Source organism: Pleurodeles waltl, chromosome 5 (assembly GCF_031143425.1).
Source record: "Pleurodeles waltl isolate 20211129_DDA chromosome 5, aPleWal1.hap1.20221129, whole genome shotgun sequence".
Taxonomy (NCBI): Eukaryota; Metazoa; Chordata; class Amphibia; order Caudata; family Salamandridae; genus Pleurodeles; species Pleurodeles waltl.
The window spans coordinates 564,789,981-564,805,445 of NC_090444.1; positions in this window are offsets into that span (position 1 = coordinate 564,789,981).

Genomic DNA, 15,465 nt, shown 5'->3' on the forward strand with positions numbered 1-15,465 from the left:
TATAATGGACTCGTAATACAGCTGGTGGTATATCCGTCACTTTACTGTCACTTTTGGGACGGATTAACACCCCCTCCAAAGTTGTAATCAGGCCCCTAATATTTAACTAGCCCCTAAGTAGCATGGTAATCCCAGCTACAGAGCAAAAGCTGTAGCCTGTGAAATACTTTGGAAAATTATGGAAAGTCCTCCTAGGATCATTGTTTCAATGACCCAGGAGACTCATAGGTGGTCATTACAACCTCAGCGGTCTTTTAAGAAGACTGCTGAGGGACCGCCGTGCGGAAGACCGCCAGTAGTGGCGGTTTGCCGCTCGGCTTATTATGACCGTTGGCTGCCCTCTGTCGTTTTTCCGACAGAGAGCCGCCAACAGCCATACTTGCGGGTGCCGTGGAAGTGGAGGTTGCTCCACCTCCACCGCCACGCCAACAGAACACCGCTGAGCTAATCAAGTCCTGTGATTCTGTGCGGCGGTGTTCTGTTGGCGGTGTGGTGTTGGCGGAGCTGCCCCCATGGCTCCCGTCCCCTCCCGGAGGATCGGCGGAACAGGTAAGTCGATCGTCCGTTAGAGGAGGGGGGTGGGGGGTGTTGTGTGTTGTGTGGGTGCATGGGGTTGTGCGTCTGTGTATGTAGGGGGGTGTGTGAGTGCGTCTATGCTTGCGGGCGTGTTTGGGAAATGTGTGCGTGTCTGTCTGTATGTATGTCTGTATGGATGTGTGCGTGAATGTGAGAATGTGGGTGTACGTGTCTGAGTGTGTGTATGGATGTTGCCATGTATGTCGGTGTGTGTGCGTGTATGTGTGTTGGTGGTGCCTGTGTGCGTGTCGGTGTGTGTCAGTAATGTTATGTTGGGGGTCGGGGTGGGGAGGGGGGCCCTGCCACCTTTGGGGGTGGCAGGGGTAGTGGGGGGTGTAGGGGAGGGAGTCGGTGGGGGTGGGGGTTTCGAGGTGGGGACGACCCCTATCAGTGCCAGGGAAGGAATTCCCTGGCACTGATAGTGCTTACCGCCATGGATTTCATGGCGGTTCCTACCGATGGAAATCCACGGCGGTAAGCAGGGTCACAATACTGGCGGCGGTATTGTCACGGCCGCCGGGCTGGAGACCCAGGTCTCCAGGCCAGCGGGCGGAACGGGAAAGCAGCGAATGACCATGGCGGAAACCGCAATGGTCATAATACTGAAAAAAAGACCGCCAGCCTGTTGGCGGTCTTACCGCCGCTTTAACACCATCCACCAGGGTTGTAATGACCCCCATAGTGCCTTATTTAGATCTCAGTGGATGGAATACTCCATCACAAATGTGACAGATATGCCTTCCACTGTATTATGAACCCCACAGGCTATAATGGGATTATCAAAAGGTGGACAGGATATCTGTCATGTTTTTGACAGAGTATTTCCCTCCATCAACATTTAAATAAGACCCGCAAAAAATGTTTCTACTGTTGCTGGTGGGCTGCAGTTATCCCTACAGCCCCACCAACATTTTAAAAAAATGATGATGTCCCTACTCCTTCTCGGGCATCACCCAAATCAAAATATATGTAAGTAGTCCATCTAGTGCATTATGGGGCACTCCTTGAAGGAACAGTAAATAATAAATGAGAAGCAGTGGTCGCTCATTTACTTTTCACTTTTTGCTATTTTCCCGGGTGTACCGGTCCCACTTGGTACACTGAGGGGTAAACATTAGGACCCCTGCTGCCCCCAACTCTCTGAAAGTGGCCTAATTTCACGGGGCAACACAGGAGCCAGCATTTTTTTTATCTAAGTGGTGCTCCAGGGCCAACAAAGAGCACCCTTCACCAATATCATTTTTGGGGGCTGCAGGAGGAGCCCAAGGACTGCCACTGTCCTGCAGGCTTTTTTTATTATAAAGTGGAGTGCCCACTGGACCACCCTGGGCACCTCACAGTGTATCCCTCATTGGGACATGCAGGGCAGGCATAGGGCTTCTGCAGCCCACTGGCTCCCTTGCTTGCACCTATTGCAGGTGGAGTAGGGGATGGCATTGCAGTAACCCCCAGGAGCAGTTTTCTTTTGCTCCCATGGGGTTGGAGCACCCACAGCATTTCTCTGCCTGAGAGCACATGCAGGAAAATATTTTGTTCCTCCAGTAGGTGGGAGCAGCTTTGTGCTCCTGCCTGGTGGGAGCACTTGACATTATCCAGGAACAGGGACATTATCAGGCCATTATGAGGCAGGGACATAGATGTTGTCCAGGGGGTTAGGAGTCTGGTACACCATCACTGAGTAGGACTCGGAATGGGGGTCCCTATGTCCATTGTATGGCTCAGGGAGGGGGCATGTGGCCCCTCTCTCTTTATTTAAAAGTGGGGTACAGGATGGGGTCGACCCAGGGGAATAGGGTCTCTAGAGCTTCTTGAAGGCTTTGGGGCGTCTGCACACCCCTCCCCTCCATTTGCTGGACCTCTAGGAGACTTGCCCCCACCTCCACCTTAATTAAACACAGTGCCTTCAGTCCTCTGGCCCTGAATCTCTCGTGGGGTATTTTGAAAAGCATGGGATCCTCCACAAATTCACAGTAACATAAAAAAAAAAAAAAATTGGGCTCCAGTTGGGATCCCTCGGGGACCCCACCACCCTGCCTACGGGGTCAGGGAATCCCTTCCCTATCTGCCTATTTTGGCATTTTTCTTAGGCCTTGGAACCAAGTCCTAAATCCTAGGATGTCTGCCACCAGTTCCTGATTGAGGAGGTGGCAGTCAATTAGATCAGGATGAGGTCTGTGGGCTCCTCGGATGCACTTAAATGTGATATATACAATTTCTTTGAACCTTAATTTTTCCAAAGCTACTGAAAGGATTTCTACCAAAACACAAAAAGCACATTAGTTAACAATAATTAATTAATGGTCCCAGGGAACCCATCACCCGGTACTGGCTCACATGCTATATCCTGGGGAGCCCACCTCAAGCAAGCAGGAGCTTTGAAAATGGTGGCCAGCTAGGAGCAGACTTTTGATTATTTTCCCTGCCTGCACTGATGCAGGCAGGGAAACAGATCAAGATATTTCTTCTGCCCAGAAGGAACAGCATGAAGTAGCAGATTGCTTTGAGTGCAGCAATGCTGGCTCTTGTTGCATGCGGGGAGCCATCTGGGGCCACAGGTGTCCTGGTGTGCCCCCCAAGGCCACCAATGAATGTATGGTTGGTGTCCTGGGTGGGCACCAGGGCACATATCTTTAAGTAATGTGGGCCCTGGGAAATGGAGTCCTTGGGATGATAACGGTTTAGGGAAGGGGACCATGGGACCCCCCATCCCATTTATTTTTAGTAATGGCCCTGGGGGACAGGGTCTCCTGTGCCTAAAGAGGCTCGGAGAGAGATATTAAGCAGCCCCTCTTCCCTTTCATTAAGAAAGGCTCTGGGGATGAGGTCCCTAAAGCCTAATAAGGCTCAGGGAGGGGGCCCCCTCCCCTTTACTTAAAGACAGCCCAAAGGGTCCCCGGGGACTAATAAAGCTCTGGGATGAGTGCCCTTTGGCTCCCTTGCCCTTTCATAAAAAAGACCTACAGAACGGGGTCCTCAGGACCTAGTAAGGTTCAGGGAGGGGGGTCATGTGGCCCCCTCCACCTTAATTAAAAATACAGCCCTGGGGGATGGGGCCCACAAGGTCTAATAAGGCACAGGGAGGGGAGCCATGTGACTCCTCTGCCCTTTCACTAAAAAAAGGTCTCCCGAGGATGTGGCCCACAGGACTTAATAAGGCTCAGGGAGAGGGATATTGTAGGAGGCTGGACTGGCTTGTAGTGAGTATCTAGGGGTACTTGCACCTTGCACCAGGCCCAGTTATCCCTTATTAGTGTATAGGGTGTCTAGCAGCATAGGCTGATAGATAATGGTAGCTTAGCAGAGCAGCTTAGGCTGAACTAGGAGACGCGTGAAGCTCCTACAGTACCACTAGTGTCATATGCACAATATCATAAGAAAACACAATACACAGATATAATAAAAATAAAGGTACTTTATTTTTATGACAATATGCCAAAAGTATCTCAGTGAGTACCCTCAGTATGAGGATAGCAAATATACACAAGATATATGTACACAATACCAAAATATGCAGTAATAGTATTAGAAAACAGTGCAAACAATGTATAGTAACAATAGGATGCAATGGGGACACATAGGGATAGGGGCAACACAAACCATATACTCCAAAAGTGGAATGCGAACCACGAATGGACCCCAAACCTATGTGACCTTGTAGAGGGTCGCTGGGACTATTAGAAAATAGTAAGGGTTAGAAAAATAGCCCACCCCAAGACCCTGAAAAGTGAGTGCAAAGTGCACTAAAGTTCCCCAAAGGACATAGAAGTCATGATAGGGGAATTCTGCAGGAAAGACACAAACCAACAATGCAACAATGATGGATTTCCAGTCGAGGGTACCTGTGCAACAAGGGGACCAAGTCCAAAAGTCACAAGCAAGTCGGAGATGGGCAGATGCCCAGGAAATGCCAGCTGTGGGTGCAAAGGAGCTGCTACTGGACAGTAGAAGCTTAGGTTTCTGCAGGAACGACAAGGGCTAGAGACTTCCCCTTTAGAGGATGGATCCCTCACGACGTGGAGAGTTGTGCAGAAGTGTTTTTCCGCCGAAAGACAGCCAACAAGTCTTGCTAGCTGCAAATCGTGCGGTTAGTGTTTTTGGATGCTGCTGTGACCCAGGAGGGACCAGGATGTCGCCAATTACGTCAGGGGACAGAGGGGGCATCGAGCAAGACAAGGAGCCCTCTCAGCAGCAGACAGCACACGCAGAAGTGCCAGAAACAGGCACTACAAGGATGCGTGAAACGGTGCTCACCCGAAGTCGCACAAAGGAGTCCCACGTCGCCGGAGAACAACTTAGAAGGTCGTGCAATGCAGGTTAGAGTGCCGTGGACCCAGGCTGGACTGTGCACAAAGGATTTCCACCGGAAGTGCACGGAGGCCGGAGTAGCTGCAAAAGTTGCGGTTCCCAGCAATGCAGTCTGGCGTGGGGAGGCAGGGACTTACCTCCACCAAACTTGGACTGAAGATTCACTGGATTGTGGGAGTCACTTGGACAGAGTTGCTGGATTCAAGGGGCCTCGCTCGTCGTGCTGAGAGGAGACCCAGGGGACCGGTGATGCAGTTCTTTGGTGCCTGCAGTTGCAGGGGGACGATTTTGTCGACCCACGGGATATTTCTTCTGAGCTTCTAGTGCAGAGAGGAGGCAGACTACCCCCACAGCATGCACCACCAGGAAAACAGTCGAGAAAGCGGCAGGATCAGCGTTACAGAGTTGCAGTAGTTGTCTTCGCTACTATGTTGCAGTTTTGCAGGCTTCCAGCGTGGTCAGCAGTCGATTCCTTGGCAGAAGATGAAGAGAGAGATGCAGAGGAACTCGGATGAGCTCTTGCATTCGTTATCTAAAGAATCCCCAAAGACAGAGACCCTAAATAGCCAGAAAAGAGGGTTTGGCTACTTAGGAGAGAAGATAGGCTAGCAACACCTGAAGGAGCCTATCAGAAGGAGTCTCTGACGTCACCTGCTGGCACTGGCCACTCAGAGCAGTCCAGTGTGCCAGCAGCACCTCTGTTTCCAAGATGGCAGAGGTCTGGAGCACACTGGAGGAGCTCTGGGCACCTCCCAGGGGAGGTACAGGTCAGGGGAGTGGTCACTCCCCTTTCCTTTGTCCAGTTTCGCACCAGAGCAGGGCTAAGGGGTCCCTGAACCGGTGTAGACTGGCTTATGCAGAAATGGGCACCATGTGTGCCAATGAAAGCATTTCCAGAGGCTGGGGGAGGCAACTCCTCCCCTGCCTTCACACCATTTTCCAAAGGGAGAGGGTGTAACACCCTCTCTCAGAGGAAGTCCTTTGTTCTGCCATCCTGGGCCAGGCCTGGCTGGACCCCAGGAGGGCAGGAGCCTGTCTGAGGGGTTGGCAGCAGCAGCAGCTGCAGTGAAACCCTGGGAAAGGCAGTTTGGCAGTACCAGGGTCTGTGCTACTATATGTAGTGCACGCGTGTAATGGTGTCCCCGCACTCACAAAGTACGGGGAATTGGCCCTGAACAATGTGGGGGCACCTTGGCTAGTGCCAGGGTGCCCTCACACTAAGTAACTTAGCACCCAACCTTTACTAGGTAAAGGTTAGACATATAGGTGACTTATAAGTTACTTAAGTGCAGTGTAAAATGGCTGTGAAATATGTGGACGTTATTTCACTCAGGCTGCAGTGGCAGGCCTGTGTAAGAATTGTGAGAGCTCCCTATGGGTGGCAAAAGAAATGCTGCAGCCCATAGGGATCTCCTGGAACCCCAATACCCTGGGTACCTCAGTACCATATACTAGGGAATTATAAGGGTGTTCCAGTAAGCCAATGTAAATTGGTAAAATTGGTCACTAGCCTGTTAGTGACAATTTGAAAGAAATGAGAGAGCATAACCACTGAGGTTCTGATTAGCAGAGCCTCAGTGAGACAGTTAGTCATAACACAGGTAACACATTCAGGCACACTAATGAGCACTGGGGCCCTGACTAGCAGGGTCCCAGTGACACATACAACTAAAACAACATATATACAGTGAAAAATGGGGGTAACATGCCAGGCAAGATGGTACTTTCCTACACAACCCCCCCCCCCAAACGAAGGACAATAAGACTAGCCATGACCTGATGAGTCTTCATTGTCTAAGTGGAAATATCTGGAGAGTCCATCTGCATTGGAGTGGCTACTCCCAGGTCTATGTTCCACTGTATAGTCCATTCCCTGTAGGGATATGGACCACCTCAATAATTTAGGATTTTCACCTTTCATGTGTTTTAGCCAAAGTAGAGGTTTGTGGTCTGTCTGAACAATGAAGTGAGTGCCAAACAAGTATGGCCTCAACTTCTTCAGTGCCCAGACCACAGCAAAGGCCTCCCTCTCAATGGAAGACCAACGCTTTTCTCTAGGGGTCAACCTCCTACTAATAAAAGCAACAGGTTGATCCTGGCCTTCAGAATTAAGTTGTGATAGGACTGCCCCTACTCCTAATTCAGATGCATCAATTTGGACATAGAATTTTTTAGAGTAACAAGGGCTTTTCAGGACAGGTGCAGAGCACATGGCCTGCTTCAGCTCCTCAAAAGCTTTCTGACAGCTAGCTGTCCACAATACCTTTTTAGGCATCTTTTTGGATGTGAGGTCATTAAGAGGGGCTGCAAAGGAGCCATAGTTCTTAATGAACCTCCTGTAATACCCAGTGAGGCCTAGGAAGGCTCTCACCTGAGTCTGAGTAGTAGGGGGAACCCAATCTATAATAGTTTGGATTTTCCCCTGAAGTGGTGCAATCTGTTCCCCACCAACCAGGTGTCCCAGATAAACCACCTTCCCCTGCCCTATCTGGCACTTTGAAGCCTTGATAGTGAGGCCTGCCTTTTGCAGGGCCTCTAAAACTTTCCATAGGTGGACCAGGTGATCATCCCAACTGGAGCTAAAGACAGCTATATCGTCCAGATATGCTGCACTAAAAGCTTCCAGCCCTTGCAGGACTGTGTTCACCAACCTCTGAAAAGTGGCAGGTGCATTTTTCAATCCAAAAGGCATTACTTTGAATTGGTAATGGCCTCCAATGGTTGAAAATGCAGTTTTAGGTTTAGCATCTTCTGATAATTTGATCTGCCAATACCCTGCAGTCAAATCAAAAGTGCTTAGATACTTGGCAGATACCAGTGTATCTATGAGCTCATCTGCCCTGGGTATAGGGTGAGCATCAGTTTTGGTTACCTGGTTGAGACCTCTGTAATCTACACAAAACTGCATTTCCTTCTTTCCATCCTTGGAATGTGGTTTGGTACAGGAGAAACCCATGGACTTTCAGATTGCTCAACCACTCCCAGTTCTAACATTTTCTGCACCTCTTGCTTTATGCAGTCTCTGACATGGTCAGGCTGCCTATAGATCTTACTTTTGACAGGCAAGCTGTCTCCAGTATCTATAGTGTGCTCACACCAAGAAGTGGTACCTGGCACAGTAGAGAAGAGTTCAGAAAACTGACCCAGGAGATTTATGCAATGGTCTTTCTGCTCAGCAGTAAGACAATCAGCCAAAACTACACCTTCCACTAGAGCATCTTGTTCTGTGGAAGAGAAGAGATCAGGTAGAGGATCACTGTCTTCTTCCTCTCCCTCATCAGTTACCATGAGCAGGGTGAGATCAGCCCTGTCATAGTAGGGTTTCAGGCGATTGACATGGAGCACCCTAAGGGGACTCCTGGCAGTGCCTAAGTCAACTAAGTAGGTGACTTCACCCTTCTTTTCAACAATTATGTGGGATCCACTCCATTTATCTTGGAGTGCTCTTGGGGCCACAGGCTCCAAGACCCACACTTTCTGCCCTGGTTGGTACTGAACCAAAACAGCCTTCTGATCATGCCATTGCTTCTGGAGCTCTTGGCTGGCCTGAAGGTTTTTACTGGCCTTTTTCATATACTCAGCCATCCTTGATCTGAGGCCAAGTACATAATCCACAATATCTTGCTTTGGAGCTTTAAAAGGTTGTTCCCAACCCTCCTTGACAAGTGTTAGTGGACCCCTAACAGGGTGTCCAAAGAGGAGTTCAAAGGGGCTGAAGCCCGCTCCTTTCTGGGGTACCTCCCTGTAGGCAAAAAGGAGGCATGGTAAAAGGATATCCCATCTCCTGCGGAGTTTTTCAGGGAGTCCCATAATCATGCCTTTGAGAGTTTTGTTAAATCTCTCCACCAGTCCATTTGTTTGTGGATGATAGGGTGTAGTGAACTTGTAAGTCACACCACACTCCTTCCACATGGCCTTTAAGTAAGCAGACATGAAATTGCTTCCCCTGTCTAATACTACTTCCTTTGGGAAGCCCACCCTGGAAAATATTCCCAGGAGGGCCTTTGCCACTGCAGGTGCTGTAGTGGTCCTTAAAGGAATTGCTTCAGGATATCTTGTGGCATGGTCCACTACCACCAAGATAAACCTATTGCCTGAAGCAGTAGGAGGGTCAAGGGGGCCAACTATGTCAACCCCTACCCTTTCAAAGGGAACCCCAACCACAGGCAGTGGAATAAGGGGTGCCTTTGGGGTGCCACCTGTCTTGCCACTGGCTTGACAGGTTTCACAGGACTTACAAAATTATTTTGTGTCCTCAGACATTCTAGGCCAATGAAACAAGGGAACAAGCCTGTCCCAAGTGTTCATTTGTCCCAGATGCCCAGCTAGGGGAATGTCGTGGGCTAGAGTTAGGAGGAACTTTCTGTACTCCTGAGGAATCACTAACCTCCTGGCAGTTCCAGGTTTAGGATCCCTTGCTTCAGTGTACAAGAGGTTGTCCTCCCAGTAAACTCTTTGAGAGTCACTGACATCCCCATTAGCTTGTTTGACAGCTTGCTGTCTTAGACCCTCTAGTGTGGGACAGGTATGCTGTGCCACACTCAGCTCCTCCCTGGCAGGCCCCCCTTCACCCAAAAGCTCAGCAGTGTCTGCTTCCAGCTCCTCTGGTGTAGGTTCTGCACAGGGTGGAAATTCTTCTTCCTCAGAAGTAGAATCCACTGTAGAGGGCGGGATAGTAGGAAGTGCTTTACTTCTACTAGCCCTAGCTTTAGGGAGCACTTGGTCCATTGTTCCAGGATCCATGTCACCCTGTCCTTTTTGCTTTTTGGCCTGAGCCCTTGTTAAAGCAAAAATATGCCCTGGGATGCCCAGCATTGCTGCATGGGCCTCCAACTCCACATCTGACCAAGCTGATGTCTCCAAATCATTTCCTAGTAGACAGTCTACAGGTAAATTTGAGGCTACCACAACTTTCTTTGGACCAGTAACCCCCCCCCAGTTGAGATTTACAACAGCCATGGGGTGGCTAAGTGTGTTGTTGTGAGCATCGGTTACTTGGTACTGGTGACCAAGTATTTGTTGTTCAGGGTGGACCAGTTTCTCTATGACCATAGTCACACTGGCACCAGTGTCCCTGTAGGCCTGAACCTCAACACCATTTATTAGGGGTAGTTGTTTGTACTTATCCATGTTAAGGGGACAAGCAACCAAGGTGGCTAAATCAATAGCCCCCTCAGAGACTAACACAGCCTCTGTGGTCTCCCTAATCAGACCAACCCCAACTAAGTTACCAAAAGTGAGCCCAGCTACTCCCTTGGATTGGCTATTAGTAGGTTTGCTCCCACCACCACTGCTATTAGTAGGGACAATAGGTGTAGCAGTAGGGGTTGTAGTGGTAGGAGGCTTGGTGCTTTTCTTTGGACAACTGGGATCTGTTGTCCAATGGCCTTTTATTTTACATAAATAGCACCATGGTTTCTTTTCTTTGTTTTGATTAGAAGAGGATTTGGGCCCACCACCCCCACCAGAGTGTTTTTGTGGGCCTGATGAAGACTCATTTTTAGATTTGTCCCCACCCTTGTCAGAAGACTTACCATCCTTCTTCTTGTTGCCATCTTTGTCACCCCCTGTATGAACTTTTCTGTTCACCCTTGTTCTGACCCATTTGTCTGCCTTCTTTCCCAATTCTTGGGGAGAGGTCAGATCAGAGTCCACCAAGTACTGGTGCAACAAATCAGACACACAATTATTAAGAATATGCTCTCTCAGGATCAAGTTATACAGGATGTCATAATCAGTAACTTTACTGCCATGTAACCACCCCTCCAAGGCCTTCACTGAATGGTCAATGAAATCAACCCAGTCTTGTGAAGACTCCTTTTTGGTCTCTCTGAACTTTATCCTGTACTGTTCAGTGGTTAAGCCATAACCATCCAGGAGTGCATTCTTAAGAACTGTAAAATTATTGGCATCACTTTCTTTCACAGTAAGGAGCCTATCCCTACCCTTTCCACTAAATGATAGCCATAGGATAGCAGCCCACTGCCTTTGAGGGACATCCTGTACAACACAGGCCCTCTCAAGTTCAGCAAACCACTTGTTAATGTCATCCCCCTCCTTATAAGGGGGAACTATCTTGTGCAGATTCCTAGAATCATGCTCTTTTGCAGGATGACTATTGGGAATACTGCTGCTGCCTCCATGGGTTTCTAAACCCAGTTTCTGTCTCTCCTTCTCTACTTCTAAGGACTGTCTATCCAAATTCAGCTGTTGCTTCTTGAGCTTCAGTCTGGTTTGTTACACTCTCAATCTATTGAGCTCCCTTTCTAACAATCTGTCATCAGGGTGGGTGGGAGGGACATTCCTTGACACAGAAGTGTGGTGAGAATGGACAGAAAGAGACCTGTCCCTTACAGAAGGCATCCTAACAGCTTGGTTAACAGAAACATCACTTCTACTGTGGTGAGAATGAATGCTCTTGCTATGATGTGAGACAACACTATCTGTATGGTGTGACTCAACCTCAGTACCAACTATGCTAGGCTGTCTAGTATTGGGCAGGCTAGGAAGTTTCTTTCCTGAATCTTTTCCTAGGGGAGTCCCTGGATCAGATTGGGAACCATTAGCTACTTTTTCAACAGATGGGGCCCTTGTGGCCTTATCTTGTTCTCTAAGCATGTTAAGCAATAATTCCAAGGAAGGATTCTTCCCTACACTCAAACCTCTTTCTACACAGAGACTCCTTGTTCCTTTCCAGCTAAGGTGATCATATGCAAGTTTGGACAGATCAACATTTTGGCCTGTGCCAGACATTTTTAGAAAGAGTTTAAGTGATAGAAAAAGAGAAAAAAGTTTTCAGAACTTTTAGAAAGACAGAAAAAAAAACTTTTTAAACTTTTAAGAACTTTTTAGAAAGTTTAGAGGTACTTTTCAGCACTTTAGAAAAGAGGTGAGAAAAGAAATGCAAAACTTTTTGGTTAGGTGTACATACACTGAACTTGTTTTGTATATTTTTCTCTTATGAAAAGTACAATGAAAAGAGTGGTAAGTAGTCTCAAAGCACTTCTCCCACCGCTGCACAACCAATGTAGGAGGCTGGACTGGCTTGTAGTGAGTACCTAGGGGTACTTGCACCTTGCACCAGGCCCAGTTATCCCTTATTAGTGTATAGGGTGTCTAGCAGCATAGGCTGGTAGATAATGGTAGCTTAGCAGAGCAGCTTAGGCTGAACTAGGAGACGAGTGAAGCTCCTACAGTACCACTAGTGTCATATGCACAATATCATAAGAAAACACAATACACAGATATACTAAAAATAAAGGTACTTTATTTTTATGACAATATGCCAAAAGTATCTCAGTGAGTACCCTCAGTATGAGGATAGCAAATATACACAAGATATATGTACACAATACCAAAATATGCAGTAATAGTATTAGAAAACAGTGCAAACAATGTATAGTTACAATAGGATGCAATGGGGACACATAGGGATAGGGGCAACACAAATCATATACTCCAAAAGTGGAATGCGAACCACGAATGGACCCCAAACCTATGTGACCTTGTAGAGGGTCGCTGGGACTATTAGAAAATAGTGAGGGTTAGAAAAATAGCCCACCCCAAGACCCTGAAAAGTGAGTGCAAAGTGCACTAAAGTTCCCCAAAGGACATAGAAGTCGTGATAGGGGAATTCTGCAGGAAAGACACAAACCAACAATGCAACAACAATGGATTTCCAGTCGAGGGTACCTGTGGAACAAGGGGACCAAGTCCAAAAGTCACAAGCAAGTCGGAGATGGGCAGATGCCCAGGAAATGCCAGCTGTGGGTGCAAAGGAGCTGCTACTGGACAGTAGAAGCTTAGGTTTCTGCAGGAACGACAAGGGATAGAGACTTCCCCTTTAGAGGACGGATCCCTCATGCCGTGGAAAGTCGTGCAGAAGTGTTTTCCCGCCGAAAGACCGCCAACAAGCCTTGCTAGCTGCAAATCGTGCGGTTAGTGTTTTTGGATGCTGCTGTGGCCCAGGAGGAACCAGGATGTCGCCAATTGCGTCAGGGGACAGAGGGGGCGTCGAGCAAGACAAGGAGCCCTCTCAGCAGCAGGCAGCACCCGTAGAAGTGCCAGAAACAGGCACTACGAGGATGCGTTAAACGGTGCTCACCCGAAGTCGCACAAAGGAGTCCCACGTCGCCGGAGAACAACTTAGAAGGTCGTGCAATGCAGTTTAGAGTGCCGTGGACCCAGGCTGGACTGTGCACAAAGGCCGGAGTAGCTGCAAAAGTCGCGGTTCCCAGCAATGCAGTCTGGTGTGGGGAGGCAAGGACTTACCTCCACCAAACTTGGACTGAAGAGTCACTGGACTGTGGGAGTCACTTGGACAGAGTTGCTGGATTCAAGGGACCTCGCTCGTCGTGCTGAGAGGAGACCCAGGGGACCGGTGATGCAGTTCTTTGGTGCCTGCGGTTGCAGGGGGACGATTCCGTCGACCGACGGGAGATTTCTTCAGAGCTTCTAGTGCAGAGAGGAGGCAGACTACCCCCACAGCATGCACCACCAGGAAAACAGTCGAGAAGGCGTCAGGATCAGCGTTACAGAGTTGCAGTAGTTGTCTTCGCTACTATGTTGCAGTTTTACAGGCTTCCAGCGCGGTCAGCAGTCGATTCCTTGGCAGAAGATGAAGAGAGAGATGCAGAGGAACTCGGATGAGCTCTTGCATTCGTTATCTAAAGAATCCCCAAAGACAGAGACCCTAAATAGCCAGAAAAGAGGGTTTGGCTACTTAGGAGAGAAGATAGGCTAGCAACACCTGAAGGAGCCTATCAGAAGGAGTCTCTGACGTCACCTGCTGGCACTGGCTACTCAGAGCAGTCCAGTGTGCCAGCAGCACCTCTGTTTCCAAGATGGCAGAGGTCTGGAGCACACAGGAGGAGCTCTGGGCACCTCCCAGGGGAGGTACAGGTCAGGGGAGTGGTCACTCCCCTTTCCTTTGTCCAATTTCACGCCAGAGCAGGGCTAAGGGGTCCCTGAACCGGTGTAGACTGGCTTATGCAGAAATGGGCACCATGTGTGCCCATGAAAGCATTTCCAGAGGCTGGGGGAGGCTACTCCTCCCCTGCCTTCACACCATTTTCCAAAGGGAGAGGGTGTAACACCCTCTCTCAGAGGAAGTCCTTTGTTCTGCCATCCTGGGCCATGCCTGGCTGGACCCCAGGAGGGCAGAAGCCTGTCTGAGGGGTTGGCAGCAGCAGCAGCTGCAGTGAAACCCCGGGAAAGACAGTTTGGCAGTACCAGGGTCTGTGCTACAGACCACTGGGATCATGGGATTGTGCCAACTATGCCAGGATGGCATAGAGGGGGCAATTCCATGATCATAGACATATTACATGGCCATATTCGGAGTTACCATTGTGGAGCTACATATAGGTAGTGACCTATATGTAGGGCACGCGTGTAATGGTGTCCCCGCACTCACAAAGTCCGGGTTATTGGCCCTGAACAATGTGGGGGAACCTTGGCTAGTGCCAGGGTGCCCTCACACTAAGTAACTTAGCACCCAACCTTTACTAGGTAAAGGTTAGACATATAGGTGACTTATAAGTTACTTAAGTGCAGTGTAAAATGGCTGTGAAATAACGTGGACGTTATTTCACTCAGGCTGCAGTGGCAGGCCTGTGTAAGAATTGTGAGAGCTCCCTATGGGTGGCAAAAGAAATGCTGCAGCCCATAGGGATCTCCTGGAACCCCAATACCCTGGGTACCTCAGTACCATATACTAGGGAATTATAAGGATGTTCCAGTAAGCCAATGTAAATTGGTAAAATTGGTCACTAGTCTGTTAGTGACGATTTGAAAGAAACAAGAGAGCATAACCACTGAGGTTCTGATTAGCAGAGCCTCAGTGAGACAGTTAGTCATAACACAGGTAACACATTCAGGGACACTTATGAGCACTGGGGCCCTGACTAGCAGGGTCCCAGTGACACATACAACTAAACAACATATATACAGTGAAAAATGGGGGTAACATGCCAGGCAAGATGGTACTTTCCTACAGATATGCAACCCCCCATCCCTTAAACAAAAAAGGCCCTGAGGGATGGGGTTTTCAGGCCTAATGAGACTTGGGGAAGCAAGCCCTTTTTTGTATGTTTTGGCCCAGGGAGTGGGTACTCTGAGGCCTATAATGGTTTGGGGAGGTGGGCCCAGCAACCTACCTCCTCTTGAAAATACATAGGGCCCTAGGTTATGAGGTTCTCAAGGCCTGATGAAGCTCAGGGAGGGGGGCTATGAGTTATAGTTACCAGTTATAGTTAGCAGAGCTAACTATGAATTGTGTTTCACCATGCATTGCTTATGACCGCACATATATCATCACTCATGGCATGCTTTATGACATAATTTATAAAATCACTGATGACAGCTCAGATGACACCATTGTTGACTTCACTGATGACATCATCCAAGCTTCTTTTGTAAACATTGCTCTGTAAACAGCTATAGGCATTAGAGCTATCAAAGTAAGTGCAAAATAGCACAGAATAATATGAAGCATCATTGCTACTATCATACATACATCCCCCATTGGTAAAGCAAACTTTTGATTATGGGGCTCATTCTGACCCTGGCGGTCTATGACCGCCA